At 35.4% G+C, this 12,829-nt stretch overlaps 1 protein-coding gene across 1 annotated transcript in view; it reads right to left on the minus strand.

The window, feature by feature from the left end:
- Positions 1 to 1,159, minus strand: part of LOC131693417 (filamin-B) — a 183,666-nt gene extending 182,507 nt beyond the window's left edge. Inside the window, exon 1 of the mRNA XM_058981206.1 lies at positions 1,060 to 1,159. The gene's annotated coding sequence lies outside the window, so the exon portion shown is untranslated. The remainder of the gene's footprint in view (positions 1 to 1,059) is intronic.
- Positions 1,160 to 12,829: the final 11,670 nt, after the last annotated feature.

The raw sequence follows: 12,829 nt of genomic DNA on the forward strand, positions 1-12,829 counted from the left end.
ATACTTTATTCTAAAATAGACTGAGATATAATAAAATATAACCGATACTTTTTTCTTGGTTTAAAAACTTGATATTTTAACAACTATACAGGCTATTATATCAAACAGAGGTATATATTTTGTCATGCCATAATATCTTATTTTTGAATAATTTTGATGTGAATTTCTGATCAGGATGCCTTCCAATATTCACCACTGTGTTGTTTTGTTTACCGACGCTTACGATACTAAAAGCTTGCACAAATAAGTAAGAAAGCTTTTGCCTAACTAAAGCTTTTTAGCGCTACAGATTACATTCGCGACGAAGCTTGGTTCGCTCGCACTATGATGGAAATTAGAGATGTTCAAGTTATTATTTCGTAGGCAAATTTAATAAAATTCGTTAACTAAGACAAGTATGGTGCAGAATCATGATGCCATAAGACAGAAATCTACATTAGTGATAGTGCCCTTCATTTTGGATAAGCCCGACACCTTACATCTTTTTCAGAATTTGAAATCTTTAAATAATAGCAGGCTACTATTGGCATGATTATTTTGAGAATGATGAAACATCCTCCCATAAAACTTATCAGAATGCCACATATCTTGAAAAATATTCATAACTTCTTAAAAAATTTCCCTCAAATTCAAAATTTTTCATAAGAACTTCACTGAACTTTTTCTTTCTTGAAAGGGGCGGAATTGCTCAAATGAATAAAGACTGTAGACGATTAGGAGATTGATATCATTGGTTTCTTTTTTGGACCGTGATCCCATGAGGCATTCGGCGGAGGATGCAAAAATGCAACCTAGCTTCCTACAGAAATGACGTGCGAAGCTACATAAAGGTTTAATTTTATCTTATTGTACCGTTTCATATCAGTGCTCTTTAAGTTCCACATGATTTTATATTTGATCCTTTTTTTTTGCGAACTAAATTATTATTATTGTACTCTGTTTTATGTATCCTTACCATTTTTAACAAATGTATCAATTTATTCCCTTACTCTTGGTGCTTTGTGTATGGTACTGTAAGACTTACCTAGATGAGCATGATTATGGTACTGTAAGACTTACCTAGGTGGACTTGAAAGTTTTTGTTTTGTATTTTTTAAAAATGTAGTATTCAAGCAAAAGAGTAAAATTCAGGCATTACGGAGCACTTCAAGCTCACAATTGTAGTTACACCAACCGGGACCAATAGCTGTAATAGTTGAACACATAACTCGTACAAAAGAATTTTGCAACCAAACATTTCTAATTTAATTGTCCGCTGAACAGATGTGTACTACCGTCGTAATTACAAACTATTAGATATTTGAATGATTCTTAGTTGGATCGGGTTCGTCACTTGAGAAGACTGCAATATTTCTAGTCGACTGTACATAGAACTATTGCCTCACAGTTGCTTTCACAAAAGCTAGAACTGTTTTGTATACAGGAACTGATCAGTTACACCCAAGAATTATTACTCCGATTATCAAGCTTGTTGTGGTAAGAGAAAGTTGATATTTCACTGCACGTGGTAAGCAAGTCACGAGAATAGTTGCTTCTCCAGTTTCACTATTGTTGACAACTATAATCGAGCAGCACTGTACGTAGTACACGCTGACTACCTTCGAGTGTGCATGTTGGATGGTTTTTGTCCGATACATTTAGACCTATAATAGTATCATATAAACTGCTTCACTACGGAACTTGACCTTCTGCTTCGACAGACTTCGTCGGGCACTAAAGTATGTACCTCTCTACCACCATCACACTATATGGATTGCATTCAAAATTGTTGTCAAGTTCTCGCCAGTTATTGTCCCTTTCTCAGAGTGATGGTTATTCCAAGGTATACATGATTGTTGAAATTGGATTTACTAACTTGATAGGTAAGGGACCATTCATAAATTACGTAACGCTTTTAGGGGGGGGGAGGGGGTTCTAGAAGTTGTTACATATTGTGACATAGGGGGGAGGGGGAGTAAGCTAGATCGTTACGTAACATGTTTTCATCGAAGAAAAAAAATTTTTTTAAGGAATTTGTTACGTAATAGGGGAGGGGGGGATAACTAAATTTGTGACAATTTGTTACATGGGGGGAGGGGGAGTCAATTTTGGGCAATTTTTGCGTTACGTAATTTATGAATGGTCCCTAAGAGCGGACGGATGAGATTAAGATTGTTTATTGCATGTTTTTGGCAACGGTAAAACATCCGCATATTTGTAGGAAACATGAGCACGCACTCTTACATGCATGTTAATATGGGTAAATTGTCGCCAAGTTCTACTGTATTGATTTTGTTGGCTATTTTTGGCAAATCTAAGATTGAGGGAAACAAAAGATAACAAACATTTGTAAGGCGGATAGGTATTTTAGAGCGAACCAGTTATAAACTTAGATTCTATCTATGCTCTAGAATACCTATCCTTTCAATTTTCACATCTTTCTTTTCGCTTATTCTCCCATACAGCAAACAACTTGCTGGTCATGTATTGAGTAAAACAATTGCATTTCAGACGAGTTTGTTCTTGAATACTGGACAACATCATAAAAAATACTCAGCACAAGCAGCGTGCCTGGAATGAACAAAACCGAATATAATTATCAAATTAAATCCTATTATCGTAACGCAGAATCTTGACAATCGATTATAAAAACCCGTGGAGAATTTTCTAATCAACATTCAATCCTACAAGCAGCTTTGACTCCAACGTTACAGTGCACCCAACAGCTGTACGTGACCTTCGCCAATCTCTTCCCTGGATCAGTTCACTTTTACTCACTGTTTTACTGTCACCATCAACAAATTATATTTCGAATCCGGTCCGATACCGATAAGTCAATGAACATGTGAATCGGAACGGTGATGGTAATACACAGTAACATTGATAGTTCAATGTCATGAACCACAAATATCTCATAGCTTGTTGCGAGTAATGGCTTTGAAGTTCCGTTGGTTCATTGACTGAGACAAAAGTTAAACCCGTGGATTACCACGTAACAGTAAAATGATTTCACTGATCATACCTTTATTTATATTGTTGTATTTTTCTTTTCTATTACTTTAATGTCAAAGTGAATAATCTTTTAAAATCAAACTTAAAGAATGCTTTTCTAGTTTGGTTGTGTTTACAATAATGATTTAGAATTGTATAGTCTTTTAAGTCGAGAATATCAATTTTGTTTTTTGTAATATTTTTTTTTGAGTGATAATATTCCAGGAAACATACAAGTATCTACTACATACAACATACTACTAGAAAGAACTAGGTATATGTACCTAGCCTCGGTATATGTACCTATTTTCATGAATTTTACTCGCAAGATTTGAAAGAATAACCTAACGGTTCTACGAAACTTGCGTGTCGGTTTCTGATACTAATTCAAACTTAAAAAATTGAGCAGTGAGAACCAAACTTTAAAATAAATGAGTGTCAGTCACACAATAGATTCAAAGTAGAGTTATTGTCGGTGAATCCCAAAGTTGCTTTCGGGAAAGACGGGACCAACAACAGATGTTTACCCTGCAAAAAATCCTGGACAAACTCCGAAGACATAACATAAGGTATTTAAGGCAGTGTACGATTGAGTGAAATGAAATTTATTATGGCAGATATTGCTGGAATAAGGATTTCCGACAAAACCAATGAAGGATAAGCCGAGATCAATCATCATCCGACTCATTTGTGCACCGAAAAAACCTGTTAACAAATTCATAAAAAAATCACGACTTCATGAACAGTTTACGAAAATCGTGATCATGTTCCTGAAATCATAAATAATAAACCTCATATTTTCTGTTTCCAAAAAACCAATTCACGCCAAAAATATACAGGGCATTACTGAAAGGCTGGCGTCCAAAAGGGGCTAACCCCACATTGTTTCTTATGAAAATTTGAGTTTTCTCGTTCGTTTCCCGGTGAACTAGATATAATGCTGCTTTTAGTTGGATTCCGTTGTATGTTGACGTTTCGGCCCAGGCAGAACTATTTTCTATCTAACATAATTCTTGCACGAATGTTGATTGCTGAGCGCATTTTTTTTTTGAATTCCAGTGCAAGTGCCTGCATTGAAAGTTGACCGAGCAAAAGGGATCATGGGAAAAACGGTACATTGTGGTCGGGAAATTAAAAAAAGTGGAATAAATTGTCATCTTTCGTTATAGAGTTATGGTGTCTTCGGCAAAGTTGCTGTATGGCGCCTAGCGCTTTATTTGGCTTAAGCACACTAGTTTGGAATTCAGTCGCTAGGGCGGCGCTGGTATCAACTTTTTAAAATCAAGCTAGATAGAAATGTAATGTTTTCGAGAAAGTTGTAGGTCCTACCATTTTAAGTATATCTTCTAAAAGTGGAAACTTTGTAGGCGCTGAATGTTTCGAGATATAGCGTGTTCTGGATAAAAATTTTGCTTTCAGATTATGTTTTCACAAAAGCACCATATTTCAAAACTTTCAGGACCTACAAAGTTAGCATCTTCAGAAGATATACAAGATATGATTTTAAATACATATATAAGACATACTTATAATTACCTGACATACAACTTTGTTGAGACACCATCTTTCTATCTCATTCCAATAAAAAATTGATAACAGCACCGCCTTTGTGACAGAATTCCGAACTAATATGAAATAATCAAATAGAGCGCTAGATGCCATGCAACAACTTTGCCAAAGACACCATAACTTTAAAAACGAATGATACGCAAAGGACGTGTGGATTGTGGGTTACCCCGTTTTGGACGCTAGGTAACCCCCGGGGTTACCACCTCGATTTACGAAAATGTTCGTGAATTGAAAGGTTGTTCATGTAATTATCTTATTTTTCCTTGACAACGTGGATCAGTGAATAAAATTGAGTATTTTTACAATAAAAACAATGTTAATTTGGAAATGCTGAAGTTTTTTGCATTTCCTGTAAAAAATGCAAAATGTGGGTTAACCCCTTTTGGACGCCAGCCTTTCAAATGCTTGTGTTTATATTTTGTCAGGCTTGTGAGAATTAGAATGTGTGATATTTTACTCTTTATCCTCTAAAAAATATTAACGACGTTTGGTAATTGTTTACATTGAATAGTCAACAAGTTCAGATGGAACGTGTTATAACCGTACTATTAAAAATAATCAAGAAATAGGAAAATTCCGCTATACTTCAGCATTCCCCCTTGACCAAGGCACTCTTCAACTTCAAACAACGCCATAAAACTATGAGAGCCAGATTACTTCATGTTAATTCTGTCTGGCTAGTGCTACATTATGCAACTACTTTTAAGAGAAATACCAAATACAATACCATTGTATTTGGAAATACCACACCCACACACACACACACACACACATATATATATATATATATATATATATATATATATATATATATATATATATATATATATATATATATATATATATATATATATATATATATATATATATATATATATATATATATATATATATATATATATATATATATATATATATATATATATATATATATATATATATATATATATATATATATATATATATATATATATTGTATTCGCTAGTAAATCTACATTAGTGGGTTTGAAGTTTTGCTTTTTTTGGAAATCCTGCGCATGATAGTCTTTTGCCAATATTTTTTTGGTGGAATCGATAACCACGTGTTTTCTCATTGTATGTTGATGATTTTTCCCATGCAAACTTAAACAAATTAAAACCAAGTAGGCTAAACTTGGTTTAAATTTGGAAGAGTCTTAGAGTGATATGCATCTATTTACACCTATTCAATGATAAAGGCCTCTTAGAGCTATAGTGCCCATTGGCCCCGAGTGGTCATAAGCAGGGATGCCAAAGGTAAACTACATTTTTTCGGTATATTTACATTTGCACAAGCCGTACAGCCCGCTACAGCGACGCATCACTACAGCTCATGCCAGAACGGTAGCCATACCGAGTACATTTTCCCGTAGAGCAGTAGAATACATTTTTGTTTTGCTGCTGTACTCCGACTGCTCGGTGAGAGTGTGGCGTAGTAAAGTTTGTTCTCTCGCTTTGTACATTTTTCTCTGCATAGTCAAAGGGAGAGGCCCACACACGAAAGCGATGATGCCGGTCGTGGCGTAAACGAACCGCATTTATTGTAGTCGTTTTTGATTGAAAATATTGAATAGATTAAAAATATTAAAAAGTGTAAAATAAGGAAAGAGAAGCTGTACCGCCCGCGTCTGGTGGCTGTACTGGGGGCAGTATTTCTTTGTCATGTTACTGCTTTGCATACAGACTGCCGTACAGCACTGGGCGTCCTGCAATAGCGAACGACAGCAGCGTCAAAAGAGAAATGAGAATGTAGGCAGAAACAATACAGCCGCAGAAAAGGTAGGCATTTTGCATCCTTGGTCATAAGACGTTTAAACGTAATTTAAAGTTCTCAATTCCCAAAAAAATAAGATTTTTGGCTAAAAATCCAATTAATTTTTTAGTATTGTTTTAGCTAAAGATAGTTTATTTTTTGAAATTTGAAATTATCTTTAATTTGGTATCAGTATCACGAAAATCGAGCAAGCCACTCTCTTGCAATCCGGGATGCAAACTCAAAAAATATGTCGTCTTTGCATATCTCCCAAATGAACGAAAATATTTTAACGGAAAAAAATACCATATTTGTAATAAAACCTTTCCAATAAAAAAGTTCAAGCCTTTACCATGGAAACCAATTTTCCTCCATTACGGAGAGGCTTTAACCGATTCTCTTCTTAATGGAGAAAACTTGGTTTTAACCAAATTTTTTAATTAAGTGCAAATATAGTTCATTAAGGGGAAATAATGTTCGATAGCCATTTGATTCATAAAATGGCGGAGTTTTTCGTGGAAAATTGAAATTTTTATTTCAATTGAGTAAAAAAACCCTAATTGAAAAATCAGTTCAAAAACTCAACCTAGGCGTTAGATATTTTTTTTACATAGAATATGTATGCAAAATTTGAAAGAAATCGGTTAAGTACCGCAAATCGTGTTTTTTTCCAGAAACGTTCTACAAAAATCTTCATCACCGAGTCGTTTGTCGAAATTTTTGCATAAAAAATTACAGAATGTTATTGAAATGATACATTATAATGCACAAAAGTTTTGGTCAATTGGCTTCATCCAAATTTCTAAAAAAATCGCAAAAAAGTGTTTTTATTTTCACGCTAGAATCCTTATCCCCCCTTAAATTTCAAACCATTCACATCTAGCATAAGAGTAAAACATTGTTTCGATTTTTTTATTAACGACATTCTGATTGGTTCCAATTATTCACCGGGTGGCGCGTAATGTCAGTATTTGGTTGGCGCTTAAATCTTTATCTATAAAAGAACGAACAGCAATTTAGCAGCATACAATTTTAAAGTTAGTGAACTTCTTCGAATGGAGCGATTCGTATTTTGTGGTAATCGATAAAGTCAGAAAATATCCAAAGTTTACAAAAAATTAGGAATCTTGGTAGACATAAAAGTCGCAGCAAATTTACAGCAAAGCGATAATGCCGACAGGAAATGCGACCAACGTACACGGATTTGCATTCTCGTTTCGATTTACTGTTGATAATAGGGTTTCTCGCATTTGGCATCCGTTGAAAGCTATTGAATTCAAAGTGGCCTAGATCTCGAATTAAAAAAAATCGTGCTGCATTCGAAAAATACCTTCTGCTGCAATGAGACATCAATTTGAGCATTCAATTTGACTTTGAAGCATTTCTCGAGCCTTTTGAAAAAAAAATCGAGGTCCGGTACTTTACTGGTACTACCGGTAGTTTACCGGTACTACCGGTACTTTACCGGTACAACCGGTACTGGGGGCTTCAGTACCGTTTAGTCTCGCCAAAATTTACCGACCAATTTTGGCGAGACTAAACGGTACTACCCTACTCCTAAAGAAGCGTTGTTTGTGGACAACAATGTTTTTAAACAGCTATAACTTTTGATTGAGGCGAGATTTGCTCACAAAAATAAGTAAGGCTCATTAATGTCATTATTGCCTTTAATTTGAGTATTAACAGTTACAAGGATCAGCTCTAGAACTGAAGTTATTGCAATTAGTCTGATTGGATTCCGATGGAGCAGTACTGCCAGGGACAGTTTACGTTGACGACGGAAAATGATTTTTTCATATATCTTCGTTATGGTGCAATATTATTGAAAACTGATAAAATTTATCAATTTAGACTGTCGTTGGCTTTGTTTTACACGTAATTGGACTATTGTAATTATTCTAGGAGAATTGTATTAAGCATCAGAAGGTAAAAATTGGCCAGCTTCCAGCACTGCCATGGAAGCACCTATCTTTATGAAAAGAGGCTTTTCGTGTTTCTTGACTCAACCGTTTTCTAGGAAAAATAGTTTTGAAACCCTACATGCACTAGAAAAAAGTTGGGCATGAAAGGGTTAATAATGCTTTAGAGGAAACATTCAATTTCGCATCCAACGACCTATTTATCATCGAAATCTGTTGAAAAATGGCAGAGCTTTTAATTTTTTTTTCCAAACTAGAAAATTGCTCGCTTCTACTCTTAAGGGGTTAGTATACGATATTATGTCGCCATGTAGGATTCTATAAATATATCATCTGTTATTTTTTCCAATTTCTAGTTCAAAGTTCACTCACATACTTTTGAATATATGAACCGAGCAAAAAAAATCTATTTTTTTTAATTTTATGTGAGACCGTCCCATTAAAAGTTCATGTGAGCTGGTTTCTAATTTGGAAAAAAAATAATAACTCTGCCATTTTTTAACCGATTTTGATCAAAAATAAGTTGTTGGATGCGGAATTAAACCAAATTTCTATTAAAATAATGGCACTTTCTAAAAATAAGCTAAATAGAAGTCAACGACAAAATATTGAAAATTTTTAACATTAAACCAAATTTGGTCTTATTTTTTTCGAAATCCGTTTCGTTCCTTGTCGTTCCGTGACAGAGTGGCCGGAAACCGGACGAAACCTAAGTTTCAAATATTGAATTTGCCTAGGTTTCTTATGTATTGGATGACATATCCTCCAAATTTTGTGACAACCGAATGAGAACTAGATTTTTAATAGCAATTTAAACATCGCTGTGTCAAACAATTCTAATGAAATTCATTTTCGAAATCACAGTATCTATCTTCACTTCAAAAACACGTAGCTCTTTCAATTTTAATCCGATTTCACCACAACTAGTTTCATTATAAAGGGTATTTAAAGAATTTTGCTGATCATTACAACATGTTTGCCAAGTTTGGTTCGAACTATGTAGAGGAATCGTGACCGACCATCTTAGATTCCAATGAAACTTTACACGTTTCACCGTCATGCAAGACTAAATATTTTCCACAGGTAATAAGATTATTTTGACTCAAGAGTAACTTTTCAAAAGGGCGTAAACGTTTCTACGTGCATGAATTTCAATTTTTTTTTTGTTCGGTTACTGTATTTTATAGAGCAAAACTATCTGAGAACAAGTTACAGGTAATGAATACTTCTGTCTGAAAAAAATATACACTGACAAAAATGTTGTCATTTTTCAAAAAAACAAAAAATTATGATAAAAATTTAAATTGCGAAAAAACACATTTTTTTAAATTTTTTATATTTTGTTACCAAAAACCTAAAGAGAAAATAAACATTCTGAATGTGATTGCGTGATGGAGAAAAAATCGGTAAAAAAGTTTTCCTAACAATAACTTCGTACATGTTTTTAAATTTCATACTAATAGACATACAAAATTGTAATTCTATTACAGAATATAATTCTAAGCACCATTTAAAATCAAAATGCATTTAACAAAAATCTTCCAAAATGCGATAGTTTTCGAGATATTTGAAATTTTGCTCCTTCAAAAACAATTAATTCGTGTAATTAGGCTCTTTTTAAAAGTTATTCGCGTTACCCCATCAAAAAATGTCAAAAATTTAATGTTTATCGTTTTAAAGACGTAAAAGCAACCTTTTTAGTGTATTTGGATCCTGGAGAAGCTTTCAATAAAAAAGTTTTCCTACCAACAACTTTTGACATTTTTTTATAATTCTTACTATTTGCAGTCAAAAATAAAATTTTCTTTTTGAATATGATTCTAAACGCCATTTCAAATCTAAATGCTCTTAACAAAAATTTTCTAAAATGTAGTAGTTCTCGAGATATTTTAACTTTTGTTTTAACAACACAATTATTTTGTTTTATTACGACCTTTACATAAGTTAGTTGCGTTTCTCCATCAACAATAATAGATTTTTCAAAAGGCCCGTAAACTTTCCTGCAGCTTTCTCTTTGACATCAAGGCGATATTGTGAAACATTTTAAAGTTACATGAAAACAACCAACATATGATTCAGCTATATAGTTTAATCAACAGACCCTATGGTTGAAATATATTTTTGGTTTTGTCCGATTTTTGTTCGAAGATACGCCACTATCCGTTGTTCCCACATTTTTTTCCCTTTCTCATATAAAGAAAGGCTAGCAAGGAAACAACCAGTAGTAATGAACAGTCTTTCTAAAATAAATTCTACTCGTCATATTCAACCTGTCACTGTCTTAAAAGCCAAAATGGAAATGGGTGGAGTCGTAAGCAGATATACTTACGCGCATTCCACGGACATTATAAAGATTCACCTTCCAATGACAAAATCCTATCTTAAGTTATGAAGCAAGCCATCATATAGAGAGATGTCCCAATGGGTGGGGAGATGAGCCCGTTCATTTTCCAAGCATCGTCGCACGTTGCCTGCCTGGAGTACCCGAGAGTTAAGGGATTTAAAACGTGAACGAAATGCATGTCAACGTAGGCTTCGACAACAGCGAACTCCGTAGACTGAAGATTGCTTTCATCGTGCTAGTAATGCATACCGCTACCGTAATGCAACTTTATACTAATCGTATGTTCTACGCTTCCAATCAAGTTTATGGAGAAACCTAAGAGGATTTTGGAGTTTTGTAAATTCCAAGCGGAAATCTGAATCAGTACCGTCTACCGTGTACTTGTACCAAACCGAATATACGTCTGCTGCACCATCTTGTGGATTGTTCGCGAATCATTTTGCTTCCGTTTTTTCGCCTGATGTCGCCTCAGCTGCGTCGGCCGCTTTGGACGTCCCAGCTGATGTGGTTGACCTAAGAACGTTTACAATAACGCCAGAAATGGTCAGGTTGGCAGAATTAAAAATGAAAAATTCGTATTCTCCTGGACGTAATATTTCGTCACTGTATTGCCGATTTAACAGAACCTCTGTGCTGTATTTTCTACCGTTCTTTTGCCGAGGCGAAATTTCCCGACATTTGGAAACAATCCACAATGTTGCCTGTCTTTAAAAACAGAGATCGACGAAACGTGAGGAATTATCGTGGTATAACTAGCCTGTCTTCTGCTTCAAAGATATTTGAAATCATAGTAAGCGCCATGATTTAAGAAAGCACTCGTAATTACATTTCATTCGAACAACATGGTTTCATGCCTAGAAGATCTGTCTCGACAAATTTATTGGAGTTCACCTCGACATGCATCACACAGATTGAAAACAGATCTCAGATTGACGCAATTTACACTGACTTGAAAGCTGCTTTTGACAAAATCGACCATCGAATACTTCTTTGCAAACTGTCGCGTCTCGGAGCTTCGGTACAATTGGTGGCTTGGCTGAGCTCGTATTTAGCTGGCAGAGTATTACGTGTAAAGGTGGGCTCCTGTTTTTCGACTGCATTTTCCAACGCGTCTGGAGTTCCTCAAGGTAGTAACCTCGGTCCCATGTTGTGTATTCTGTTCTTCAACGATGTAACACTGTTCCTGCGGGCGGCTATAAGCTAGTTTAATGACTTAAAACTATATTTTGTTGTACATTCGATCGAGGACTGCGAACGTCTTCAAGCACTACTGGGTTTGTTCGTTTTATGGTGTCAGAAGAACAAATTAGTTGCAAGTATCCGCAAATGTGTGGTAATTACATTCCATCGTATTGCAACACCGATTGTATTCGACTACCGCATTGACGGTGTTTCACTGACCAGAGTCGAGCAAGTTCAGGATTTAGGCGTGCTATTGGACTCTAAGTTAACATTCGAGGCACATCGGTAAGCCGTTATTTCAAAAGCTACTCGTCAGTTGGGGTTCATCGCTAAGGTTGCGAAGGTTTTTACCGATCCGTATTGCCTTAAAGCACTTTACTGTTCTTTAGTCCGTCTTATACTGGAAACAGCCTCTGTTTTTTGGTGTCCACATCAGACGTCTTGGTGCCTGAGGGTTGAACGCATACAGAACGATTCATTCGTTTAGCGTTGAAAAATATGCCATGGCGTGATCCTTTGAATCTGCCTCCGTATCCTGATCGATGTCGATTATTAGGACTCGACACGCTGCAACAAGCATTATTCGTTGGAAAGCTGCTGAATGGAGAAATTGACGCACCGCATCTATTGTCATTAATGGACTTTCGAAAACCATCCAGATCGTCTCGTAGTACAACGCTGTTGCATCCAAGATTCCACAGAACATCATTCGGATACAATGAACCGCTCACATCGTGTATCCGCATATTCGCTTTAGTTCGATTTTGGAGAAAATTCTAGTCGGAGGCCCGAGTGTCATATTCCATTCGATTCAGTTCGTCGAGATCGCCAAATGTCTCTTTGTGTATATATGTATGTAGGTATGTGTCAAATAACGTCACTCAATTTTCTTAGAGATTACTGAACCGTTTTGTACAAACTTAGTTTCAAATGAACGGTATACAACGCTCCCATTAGACGCTATTGAATTTTTAGTTGTTCGGATTTCCGGTTCCAAAGACCCGTCGTAACTGAAGAGTTTAGTCACACAGCCAATTTCCATATAAACTGGTAACCCTATGATGTCCGAATGAT

This window comes from Topomyia yanbarensis, chromosome 3 (assembly GCF_030247195.1).
Source record: "Topomyia yanbarensis strain Yona2022 chromosome 3, ASM3024719v1, whole genome shotgun sequence".
Classification (NCBI taxonomy): Eukaryota; Metazoa; Arthropoda; class Insecta; order Diptera; family Culicidae; genus Topomyia; species Topomyia yanbarensis.